The sequence below is a fragment of the Gallus gallus genome, chromosome 6 (genome assembly GCF_016699485.2).
Source record: "Gallus gallus isolate bGalGal1 chromosome 6, bGalGal1.mat.broiler.GRCg7b, whole genome shotgun sequence".
NCBI classification, from domain to species: Eukaryota; Metazoa; Chordata; class Aves; order Galliformes; family Phasianidae; genus Gallus; species Gallus gallus.
The window spans coordinates 5,282,694-5,295,116 of record NC_052537.1 but is presented as its reverse complement, the minus strand read 5'-3'; the positions used below and the strand labels follow the sequence as shown (position 1 = coordinate 5,295,116).

Genomic DNA, 12,423 nt, shown 5'->3' with positions numbered 1-12,423 from the left:
CAGATGCCTTGCAGGAAGGTTTGCATCTCGATACTTCTATTTTGTCTATATAGTTGACAACAGGACAACCTTGTTTGGGGGAGAGGGCTGTAGCACCACTTACAAATTCTATTTGCCAATTTATTCATGCCACTTGTATTTATTTTCTTTACTCTTCTCCTTTTCCTTCTCTCTTGTCCTGCTTCATTCCTCATTTGCCAATTCACTCTACCTCTACCTTTCCCCCTCAGTTGTGTACATTCAGTCATCAGCAGAAGCTGTGCTGCAAGTGTTTTTTGTCAGGCTGCACAAGGACTGTAGGGTCTTGCTAAGGGAGCTGAGTTTTCTGTCATTAAATCCTCCCAGAGTGCTCTGTCAGGGCTATCGTCTCTCCTGTGTTGTCTTTACATTTTTGGAATCCATAACAGCATGTAAACATTTGGCTCCTAACAACTTGATCTGCTCCATCTGAGAGATGGTGGACAAAGAATTATCGCTGACATCTACCTGCTGAGGTACAGCACTGATAAACTTTTGATTAATGTTAAACCTAGCAGGTGTTCTTTTTCCCCTTTATGGTATATTTAGGAACAGTATGATGAAGAAAAAGATAAATGATTCAGGCACAAAAACAAAAGAAAGGAGAAATAAAATGATATTGAGGTTCTCCTCAGAGTTCTGGAATTATTAGCTACTTCTTTGAGAGGATAGTAAGTGGTAGAAGTGTCAGTCATCTGTATTGAATCTTAGCTCATGTTTAGTTGTTGCTTTTTCCTTTCTTTTAAAAGTTCCTTTGAGCTTTTTGTGGGAAATACACTTTGAGATCAAATTCCCATGCTCAGGCAGTAATATGTTCCAAAACAGGGTGTGCTGGTGTGAGTTACGCATGGAGGCAGATGGGAAAGATCCCTCTCTATTGTGATGAGGAGTCAAAATGGCCTGCATCGACATATCGTGTTACCATTTTCAAGATTTGAATCTCTTTTTATAACAATAGACGTATCTGTACAAGATAGTAGGTTTGGCATAGGTAAATTGAAGGAAATTGTGATTATGGTGGTACACCTGAAGTTGGACTCTATTATTCAATAGTCCCATTTGGCTTTATTATGCTAGTTGTTTTTTTTTTCTTTTTTTACTTTTTTCATCAAATATCAAACTTCATTGCAAGAACAAATATCCAACTTAATTATTTTCAGCTCTGGAGGTTTCAAATCCATTAAACAGCAAAGAGGCTCAGTAATTGTTTTATTAGTAATACTGAGAGTGTAATAATAGTAGTGGCAACAGAGGACAGTGAACAAAACAATGAGAAAAATGTAAAGGCATAAACAGCATCATTAATGCTGTTTCACAGAAGATAAACATGGCTGTCAGGTTAATATTTCAGACCACAGATTGCTGTTTTAATTAACTCTTTTTTCCATTTCCATGGTGAAGAAAGTAGATGTAGAATTACTTGGCTTTCTTAGAAGTATGTGCTTTTCAATATTGGTTCCTTTCCTTTATAATGAAACTAACAACTATAAAGTATGTTAGTAGCTCCAAGGTAATGCCTCCTATTTATTTCCATGGAAACTACATCAGTTACAAAGAGCACAATAACACTATTTGAGAGAGCAAAGTCTTACAGAAGTCAGCTTTTCAAGGTAGTCACCACCATTACCTATGTGTTTTTGCCAGCCATGAACAAGAGTACTTGTAGCACTCATAAAAATCTGCACCAATGGAGGTGACTCACTGTTGCCATTGCTGAAATGCACCACCCACCAAATCACTGTACTCACATCCATGGTTTGGTCCTCAAAAACATTCAACATGTGCTGATTAGTGTCAGTGGGTGCCATTTTTTGCACATGGAGGAATTCTGTGACACACTTTTGCTTCGCACACGCTTCCAAGTCAGACACCATTTTGTTAGAGTGCTCCTTTGCTGCCATCTGTCACACAGCAACAACATGTAATAGAATATGGGTCGGAAGGTTCATATTCTACTGCCATACCATCAACATGTGCCTCTGACATGATAGGCCAATATAATAATACAAGGAGGCATTACTTTCAAAGCAGCCCTCATAATAGCTGTTTTCTGTAATTCCTGATGATTCCTAAATTGTCATGTCTTTGTTTTACACATTCACAAGTCTCTGGCTCTGGGCAGCCTGGTCTAGTGATTGGCAACCTTGCACATAGTAGGGGAGTTGAAACTCGATGATCATTATGGTCCTTTTCAACCCAGGCTGTTCTATGATATGATAAGTCTGTTTGGTCACTGCCTTTGAGGGCAGTGGATGACAGGGTTCTGAGCCCCCGTGGGAGAGGGTTCTGCTGCATAGCACTCTAGGGTGTCCCCAGGAGGTAAACTTAAACTGTTTCTGGATGCAACAGGGTCTGGAGGTGTTAGCTGTACTGTGACATAGAGTTTAACCGGGTGATTTCCAGATTGAGTAATTCAGCTGAGAACCTACTGGTATAATGGAGTTTGTTTGGATTCATCATCATACAGAGGATGTGGAAGAAGAGGAAAGAAAGACTTGACTGACTGAAAAGGCAGAGTAGGAAGTTCTGGGACGTCTTTTCTTCGGTCCGCTCATAGCTTTTTTTTGCATCCCTTGGTTGCAAGACCACAGGGAACAAGGTGGAGATACATTTGTACTATTTTGTGTAACTAGAACCATCAAAGCAGCTACAGGACGCCTAAGTGGTCTGTTTGTAGTTGAAACTCTAGTCTTGGACTTGTCACAAGACTAATGTTAGAGTAGGTTTGTTACATGCTGGTTAACACCAGGGAAGAGAGACGTTCTTATGCATCAAATGTTTCTCATCTCATTAGGTACCTACTTGATATATTCTCATTCAATACAGTAGATATAACACGGTGGTGATGGTAAAGTTGTGAGGATGTTTGTAAGCAAGGCGGAGTTTGTAGCTTATCTTTAGCTCCTAAAGCTGCTAGACTATTCAAAGCTTCCGTCTTCTGTTTAGGTGAGAATGCCTGTTTAAGTTGATGAAAACAGCCAAATATGTTTTGTGAAGCTGCTCTTGTATTTCTGTTTTAGGAATGTTGAGCTGTTTTTGTTTGTTTTTTTGCTGTTTTGGCACCTGGCACTGTTATCAAGTTGGATAGCCATATGTACATGGGGCACAGCACACAGGCTTGTGTGTGTGTAATGTCTGGTACCTAGAAAAAACTTGAGTTCTTTCACTGTGAAAGAAGAAGTCTTTTAGAGTTATGTCTCATGCTGTTCCCACCACCCTTTGTTTGTGCCTTTGTACATCTTGATGCACTGGTCTTGCCCTGTAAAACAGCAGTACCTCTGCAGTACACAAATCTGTCCTTTGCAGTATGGTTTCAAGTCACATACTGATACAGTCTCCAAGCTTCCTTTTGTATCATCAGTTCCAGTATTTGTGTAAGTAAAACCTGCTCCTGGATGGCTTTCCCTCTGTCTGTGTAACCCTGCTGTTCACGGTATCTTCCTCTCTGCAACCTATGAATTGTTTGGTTGATAGGTGCTTTAGTAAATGTTACTTAGCACTGCTGGTGCCCTCAGAATAAGCATATTTTTTTGAAAGCACATGCAATTAGTGTGGTGAGTTAGGAAGGAAATGCTACATACAGCTGGTTGAGTATAGCCAAAAATTCATGTTATAACCCAAATCAACTTAAGATGCATCATCCACTGGTAGTGCTGTAGCCAATGTACTCCTAGGTGTCAGGTTTCCCTTGCTGAATTGAGTTTTTGTGTGTATTTTCTTGAATGCAGTATCCCAAAGCTAGCCAATAACTCAATAACCAGATTGCCTCAAAAACTGAAGTAAGTACGTGCCTGGCATATTTTGATTCCTTATTTTGGAAATTCAATTGCAATCACAAGAAAATAGACAAGTAAGCTGATATTGAGTGAAGAGACATATCAAATGTTAATGAAAGGAAGAAAAATATATTGTTATGATGTCTCAGTTGTTGAAAGACATCAGCTGTCACAAATCCAAATTATAAGACAAAGCTCAGAAGAAAGGGAAAAGGTACTTTCTGGTACACACAATATTGTTCATACTTTGTGTAAGTAAGAATGGGCTTAAATTATGTCTTGGAAATTCCTATCTCTTTTATCTGAGAGAACATAAATAGCACTCTTAGAAGTAAATAAACAATACAGATTTTCATGGAAGAATAGTTTGCCCCAACTAAGTAATCAGATGGGAACAAAATGCTCCTGATACTATTTTAAAGAAGACTGCTAAAACTCAAATGTGACTGCCGTGCATGTATTAATTTATATATACGTTGGGTTTGGAATGTAGTGTCAGAACCTATCATACATTTGTTACACAGGCCTTTATGGTTCAGTTGGTTGTGCTCTTAACTAGTTGGTGCATGTGGTCATAGATTTAAATGCTAATGGAGTATAAATGCTGATAATAGTATGCTCAGGTTTGATGAGGAACACAAATGCTCAAGGCCAAGAAAGCAATAACCCTCTATCTGATTCACTAACTCATTCCTAATTTTAAAGCTTCCTTAATATTCAAATAATATTAACAATAAACTGATAGAATCAAAGCATGGTTTGGGTTGGAAGGGACCTTAAAGCCCACCCAGTTCCCAATCCCCTGCCATGGCAGGGCTGCCACCCACTCATCCAACTTGGCCCTGAGCATCTCCAGGGGTGAGGCACCCACAGCTCTCTGGGCATCCTATGCCAGTGCTTCATCACTCTCAAAATCTTTCTTCCACTTCGTCTAAACCGACCCTCTTTTTAATTTAAAACCATTACCCTTGTCCTGTTAAAATGCTCTCATGAAAACGTAATGTCCAACCATAAGGACTGGATGCCTGTTTTGCACAGCGTACGTGCCTTACTCTCTGTGAATACTCATGCCCTGGACTAAGATTAGATTTTACCTTTATTTGTGACTTTACTTGGAATGCAGTCAAAAGTTGCTGCTGGAGGGCAATAGTGAGTGTGCAAAATGTTCACTGAGCTAAAACTAGTGCTTGTGTAGACATTTAGCCTTTTAAATAAATGATGTGCAGTGAGGAGGAGGTAATCTTGACTCTGTTCAGCATGCAATGACCTGTGCAACAGTTGCCTGAGTCATAGGGCCATTAACAGGGAGCTCTGAAAGGGGTGAAGTGTGCAGGTTGCAATGGAGAATGAAATATGGCACGTGTTTGTACAGCTATGTCCAGGAGAGCATGCTTGATCAAGTGTCAGATCGGAGATGAGGTAGATACCTTCCTAGAAGTTGCTATCAAGAGCTGATATGTTTTGGATATATAAAACCTGGTTGATTTTAGAGCTCTTCACCACTGCATTGTGGGTTTGACTTTCAAGTGAAATTTACAGAAGTAAGTGAGAACTGAAGTGAAGCAGGTTCTGTTTAAGCTGATTTTTCAAGCTGAAGAACTTGGGTGAACCTTAATCTTTTTTGAAAGACTTGGACTGTGAAACGAAATCCACTTATCTAACCACAGCAAGCAAAGCTTCTGCCTCCCCACTTTAGCCTGTGAAGGTGAGCTGCTAGGAATGATGTGGTTCCCACAGCAGGGGCATCCCCTGCTACTGATCGGAGCTGCCACCTGACCCCAGATGGCTACAGGTTTGGATTTAGGTCGTGGATGCTTCAGCCTTTTTAAGCCCAAGCAGAGCACTGACCTGGAGCATCCCTGTGTCTTAGGGGAGCTCTCTACTGAGATTGCCATGTAGGAGTTCTGTGCTGTCTTAGATCCCCTGAGCAGTCAGACTGTTGGTGGATCACTTAGCAGGAATGAAGTAGATAGCAGCACTGCACTGACCTCTCTGCATTAACAGCACAACTTATTTTCCTCTTGATGTGCTCCCAGCTTACCAGTAAATGAATGAGCCAAGACCTTGTCCACACCTAAACATCACTGGAAGTGCTTGTTTGTTTACTGAAGCAAAAATACTGCACTACAAAGGAACCTTCACAAAAAGTTAAGAGGTAACTCCAAGCAATCATGCAATCCACAGCACCTAAACTATAGCCAAACTGCTTTTCCAACAACTGTATTAAGAGCCATACTTTTCCTTAATAACCCATGGAGCAATGAAGAGGTCTCAAATTAAAGCACATATTGCTGCTTTACAGACAGCTCCTTGCACATGTGCTGACTTTGCAGCTGTTTCCTGCAGCCTTTGACTTGTGTAATTGGGACAATCATCAAGCCAGGCTAATGTTATTCAACCCAGTGGTCCACAAGTCCAGAGCATTGGTTATCTCCAGAGTTTAATTTGCTAAGTATGAGGCCGCATGATACAAGGTTTGCATGTGCGATGGATATAAGTCGATTTTTTTTTTTAGGTCTTGTTGCCAAGTTACAAAAGGTGTTATCAACATAGATTGTTTTAATAGGACCAAAATTCCACCTGGAAGGAGCCATACTGATGAGAACTGCTAATATAATGATGCCTCTCAAGAGAGGAGAAATAGAACCCAACGTGTGCATAGGTTAATTTTGTATTCTAGACATTAGCCAGACGGGTCAAAAATAGCTGTTCAAACCCTAGAGATTAGGGCATGTGCTACAGTAGCGTGTGAAAAAGCGCTCGTATGCGGTATATAGCGACTAATTTAAAACTAAACAGCATGAGGAGCACCTGGTGCTTAAAGACAGAGTGGCAGCGATCTGCCCTCAGCATGGCAATGTAGAGTTACTTTGTATGGAAACAATGGGATACCTTTGCTGTCGGATGAATTAAAGCAAGCCACAAAAGCCTCTGTAACCGTCCATAAGGTGAGAAATAATACTGGTCCACGCTTCCTCCTTTTAGCAAGGGGAAGGAATGTACCACGTTCCGAACGGAACAAGAGGTACAGTCCATGCTGCCATCTGAAGCGGTTCTGCCCCTTCCCGCAGCAACCTACCGAGTGCTTGAGGTTCTCTGAAACAATCACCTCACAGACTGCATGGGGGGCAGTAACTAAGGGGAGGGGTCCGTTACCGCCCAAGTAGTTCCCCCCTGGCCACCCGCTCGTGGGTGTGGGCGGCTGCCTGCAGGCTGCGGGCTCGGGCTGCTTGCAGGTACCTCCTGCCCTCCCCGTGCCGCCAGCGCTGAGACCTGACCTCGTCCTTGCGGCGAGAGGCTCCTTTTCCTCAGCACAGCGTCGCTGTGGGTTTCTGATGCAATTCGTAAATGCATCGTTTACAAGTCAACTCCTCACCCGCCGTTGCAGAAAAGCACCGCGTAACGCCTTAAGAAGCAGAGGTGCACCCGCTCACGGCTGCAGCCCTTTCCCATCACGGAGAAGGCGCACAGCACCTCCTTGCAGGCACAGCAGGAGATCCCCTCCGCGCTCTGCGCCCGGCTGGGCTGCCGCTGGGTGCAACCCCCCGCCCCCAAACCTCTCACCCGTACTGGGGTCGGGCGGAGGGGCCGCTGCCCTTCGCGGGGGTCCCGTCCAGGAGGCTGAACCGCGTAGCGGAGACGGCGCGGTTCCGCTCGTGCGGCGCGCCGCCGTGCTTACCGTGCTCCCGCCCCGCGCGGCTCCTCGGCTGCTCTCGGTCCGCGGCCGGCACGAGGGAGGTCAGCGCCGGGGCCCCGCGCGTCATCCTCGGCGGCAGGGTGGTGGGCTCGCTCCTCGCACCGGCTGCGGCTGCCTCCGCCGTGTGCCAGCCGCCGGCCGCCCGCAGCCAGAGCCGCCCATTCCGCAGCCGGCGGCGGGGGGGGGGGAGCCGGAGCCGAGGGCCGGGAGGGGGGGGCGGCGAGGCGGGGCCGTGCGGAGCGCCCGCCCGTCCTCGCGGAGAGTTCCTTTGCCTCTCCGGGTGCGGGGGGCAGCGCCCTTCGTGGGCTTCCCGGAGCGATTCCCGTGGGTGAAAAGTTGCTGCCGTAGCCGGGTAACGCTGCTCCGGTCCGGTCATCCTGGGTCGCCAAAGCTCAGCTCGGACATTTGATTGTGCACCCCCCCCCCCCACTTCACGTGCATGTATTTCTCTCTCAACAAGTTTATACGGGTGATTGTGATTTATTTATGTGTTAACTAACGAGTACCACAGAAACGGGTGTTTGCTTGAAAGTATTGTGCATTACCGAGATAGGAAGGAGGAAGAAACGTTTAGGTTCCCTCTGCTCTCTGCTAGCTCACATCCTCTGTCACAGGGTGCCTATGGAAGGCTTTCATGGGCTCTCAAAGGCTCTTTACTCAAAATGTTTGCCCTAAGATCTTAAGAATATCAGAAGGAGCTCTGACCTGTACGCCAGGCTGTGCTCGAATGCTCTGAATGTTTGTCCAATGCGTCTCCTTCTAAAAGGGTGGTATTTCAGTTTATCTCCTGCAGCATGAAGGTGATGGCCTCAATCCCTATTAACTGGCACCTATTTCAATCCCCAGCCAAATTTAGGAGAAGCGAGGCATAGAGTTGGGAGAGCTGAACTAGGTGTGCTTTCTTGATTGCAAACTGACTGTGTGATGGCTTGATTTCTCGTGCCTCCTCCGAATGATTGCACCAGTTAGATGTGCGCTGGGTGTTCTGCCTCCCTCCCTGCACAGAGCAAAAAGTGATGTTTTCCTCTCTTCCAGCATTACTGCCTATGGAGGGTCCTGGGAGAATGAGAGAGATACGAGCTTTTTAGATCTGTTTCTCAATGTCTGATTTAATTATATATTTATAACTTACCACCTGCATAACAGCAGCCCCTAACCAACACCTTATGGACAGTTTCCTTATGCTGATTGCTGGCATAACCACACTGTGTGTGTTCTCTTCCTCCTGTAAAGGTGAGCGACTGCAGCAGCCCCTCTCTCTCTTTTCCACACCTCATTCTGCAGGGTCCTATGAACAAGAGCTTTGTCCTTTAGAACGTGTCTGAGCAGCATGAAGAGCTGTGTACAGAAGTGTTCAGTCTGAGCTCTCTATGGACACAGACCCATTTCTGCTAACGAGCTTTCAGTAACACTGGGCACAATGCATGAAGAAGTGCATCATTAGGGTGAACTAAGCGCGTGTAGAACTTCATTCCACGGAGCTTCAGGTCTCTTAGAAATCACCTGGAATTGTGCATGGATTGAGAACAGGACCTGGTGCCAGGCTGGAGCTTCACCTTCAATAAAAAGCTAAAGTTGGATTAATTACCTGCTGATGCATCTGTGTTTGGCGAGAGTGTTCTCCTAAACTGTAATGACTCCTGTAGGAGATGTGGTCTCATTTCTCCCATGCTGATGGTTCCTCTTCTGACTACTTGATATTGCATAGGGGGTGCTCAGTAATCCCATGAACTGTCTGCAGGTGTGAACCTTTGCTATGCACCTTTGCTTAGCTTAACTTATTTGTTGCTGTTGATGGCATCACCTAGCAAAATAATATGGTACATAAATATTGGCTTGAAATCTTTGTTTCTGTAGCACTGTTCTTTATAACTCTCAAGGAGAACTGGGTTGGGTCTTTGCAAATTTCACTCTCATTATAATTTGACCCCATGTGAGTGGTTTGGGAGAAGGCCCAGTCTACACCAAGCCTGGCGTGGCTTCGGGCATCACTGCTATTTCTCTGGGGACACTCTTTTGTATGAGTAGTGATATGGGGCCATTTTTTATTCTAGTTATATTTGTACAGCCCGATACTGGAAGAGTCGCATGAGGAAGAGTGTTTCTCAGATGTCTTTTCGGTGGTATCCATCATCTGTTAATGGCAGCACGAGTTGGTGACAGGAGGGGTTATTTTCTGCAGATGCTGGTTGTCAGCCTTCTTGGGAGCTGGTACAAGCAGTGAGAGCTTTTTATAAGCTAGAGTTATCCTTACTATACAAATAGCCAAAATATAACCGTACAGGATATACTTGGAAGTCCAAAGGTAATAATCAAGTGGAGACTTAAATGCAGTTGTAAGTCAGGAGCTGGCAGGGTTGTACACAGAACCTGGCAGAGCAGGCACATCTGTCTGCAGCTACTGTAGAGCCCTGGCTGCCCAGGGAAGCTGTGATGTTTTGCATTGTAGTGACGTGTTAAAACTCAGGCGAACATGAGAGCATTTGGAAAGGAGAATGCAGTTTTACTCTGAGTGTGGCTGTTGTAGTTTCTTTCTTTGCCATGTGCACAATAGGCACTGGGTGCGTGAATGGAGTGAGGTCGGAGCCAGTCCTTCTCCTTGACCTATTGCTGAATGCAACAAAGCTAGCTGGTTGTAGGACACATTTAGCTCCGGGTGGCTTTATCTTTCGAGTAGCTGGGCAGCTTTCAAGAGACGAGTGAAATCTATGAAAATCACTGCTTTTCCTGTGCCCTCCAGGGTTAATATGAGACATACGTATTTCTTAGTCTTCCTAATTCTATTTGTTATTGCTTCTTGCTTCTTTCCCTTTGTACGTTTTCATTTTTAACTGAAAAAAAGGAAAGGACAAAGCTTTTTTTCTTTTAATTTTGTCTTTTTCATCCATTATGCTTTTGGATTTAGTCATAGCTAAGATGCCAGCTAAAGTTACACCTCAGTCTTGGTGCTGAAAACTACTGTCATTTGGAACTCAGGTGATGAATGGCAAGCACTGGTCCTGTTGCTCGACCCTCTATACCTTCTCTCACAGGTGTTATTTTGAGACTGAAGTAGAGGAGCTTGAGTTCTAGAAAGTAATACAGGCTTGAAAGATGCTGTAGCCTTGACTGTTAAGGACAAACATACTCCAGTGATGGTCTGCTAGATACAGAACGCGTTGATTTGCAGTGTGCAATTCCAGAGTTCAAAGCCATTACAATAGTTGTGTTTATTTTGTCAATACTCAGTTTGCGGCTAGAAGTAATAGGTATGCTGTTAAAAACATATTTATATTCAAGGACCTGAACTTATTCTAATGCCAGTCTTCTTTAATTTGTGGCCTATAAGGTTATTTGTGTGTAATTAATATTAATATTGCTGGAAAAGACTGAAAAGCTGAAATCTGTAGTTCTTTGGGAAATGGTGAAATGTAACAATAACCTTCAATTTGTGGTAAGACAGAAATTTTTAAGAAGAAAAAGGTACCTCATCCCTATAGCGTACAGCAGGTAAGCCGATGTCATGCTTGGTTCTGCCTGCACTGTCTCTGAATACTGCAGTGATATGCACTTCTCAATTGTCTCTAGCAACTTGCTCCAGTAGCTCTTTATTTCTGTTGCCAGCAAGTTGTTTTTCTGACGGGTAATGTAATGTTGCATCAAAATAAACCAAGCATCTCTTTCTGCCCTAACATTCAGCTAGGGAGCGGACTGCTCCTTCCCTTCTTCTGCAGCAGCTTAAGCAGTTGTGTCCACTCGCATCGCACCCTGCAGAGGAGAGTAGAGCCTCTCTGCAGACAGTGGTCCCCAAACAGATCTTCACGTAAGAGTATCTTCCAGAGAACAGTGGTTTTCCTGATGAACAGTCAACTTAATTCTGTAGGGCTGTATCAGTGACTCAATATCTCTGAGTATCGAGGAGATGACCTTGGGTTTCTGAATGCAACACCCTTGATGTATAGAAACTAGAGGAGCTCAGCTGGATGCTGAACCCATGAAAACACATTTATTTACTTTTTTTTTTAACATATTTGCAGTACTGCAGTTTAGTTCAGGGGCAATCCATGCAAAATAGTTGAGAATGACCCAACGCCTCAGTGCAGAAAAACAAGTCATTCTTCATATCTTCAGAAAGGCTGTTTCTTAGAAGAAGGGTGTTGTGAAGGCTATGTTGCTTTCTAACATGCTCATAGCAACCAAGCTTTGTTTATCCATGTGTAATGTTATATAGATAATTGTTATTTACATGCTGATTTACATGTAGCAGGGGCTGGACATGCTTAGCAATCTATAGGAGAAATCTGGAGGCTGTCAGGGGAGGAGAGAGGTTAATAAGGGGTTGTTATGTGGGTTCTGAGATAAGCTGGGTGCCTGTGCCCATCAGCACATCACAGCTTTGTTCTTATTAGAGGCTGGCATGAGGTATTGTCTGAAAATGGCACTGAAAGCGTTGAAGGTGAGCCATGGCCATGGCACAGCCCTGAGGTATGCTCAGACAAATTCACAAGCAGTGCAAAGTGTGCCAGAATCTGGGGCAGCTCAACCTGGGTTCCCAAGACTGGAAAATGCACATCTCCTTGTATATAATGTTGATAAAACCCTACAAACAAGGGCTTTGCTCCAAAATCTTAGTGCTTTTCTTATAACACTGTGGTAGCCCCTCTTTCAACCCGAGATTGGCAAGATGCATTTTTCACATTTAATCTTCTCAAACTGATGCAGCGTGGGATAAGATTTGTAAGCAATCAAAACTGTCTTGTTTGATTTTGTGTCTTAGTTTTGTTTATTTTTGTTAATGAAACCAGTTTGTTTCAATGTGAGGAATATATTGAGGAAAGCCTTGGAGTTGCAAGTAATTGGTATCTGCATTTAGCAAAACCTTTCCTTATCTGTATGCCAGAAGAACTAGTGAGCAATCTGTCATTTGCTTAGCTTCATGCTGGGTGAAGCTTA

General features: G+C 43.9%; 1 protein-coding gene across 1 annotated transcript in view; it reads right to left on the bottom strand.

The window, feature by feature from the left end:
* RASGEF1A (RasGEF domain family member 1A) overlaps positions 1 to 7,635 on the bottom strand; it is a 146,647-nt gene extending 139,012 nt beyond the window's left edge. The window contains exon 1 of the mRNA XM_004941966.4: positions 7,474 to 7,635. The gene's annotated coding sequence lies outside the window, so the exon portion shown is untranslated. The remainder of the gene's footprint in view (positions 1 to 7,473) is intronic.
* Between the last annotated feature and the right edge of the window lie 4,788 nt (positions 7,636 to 12,423).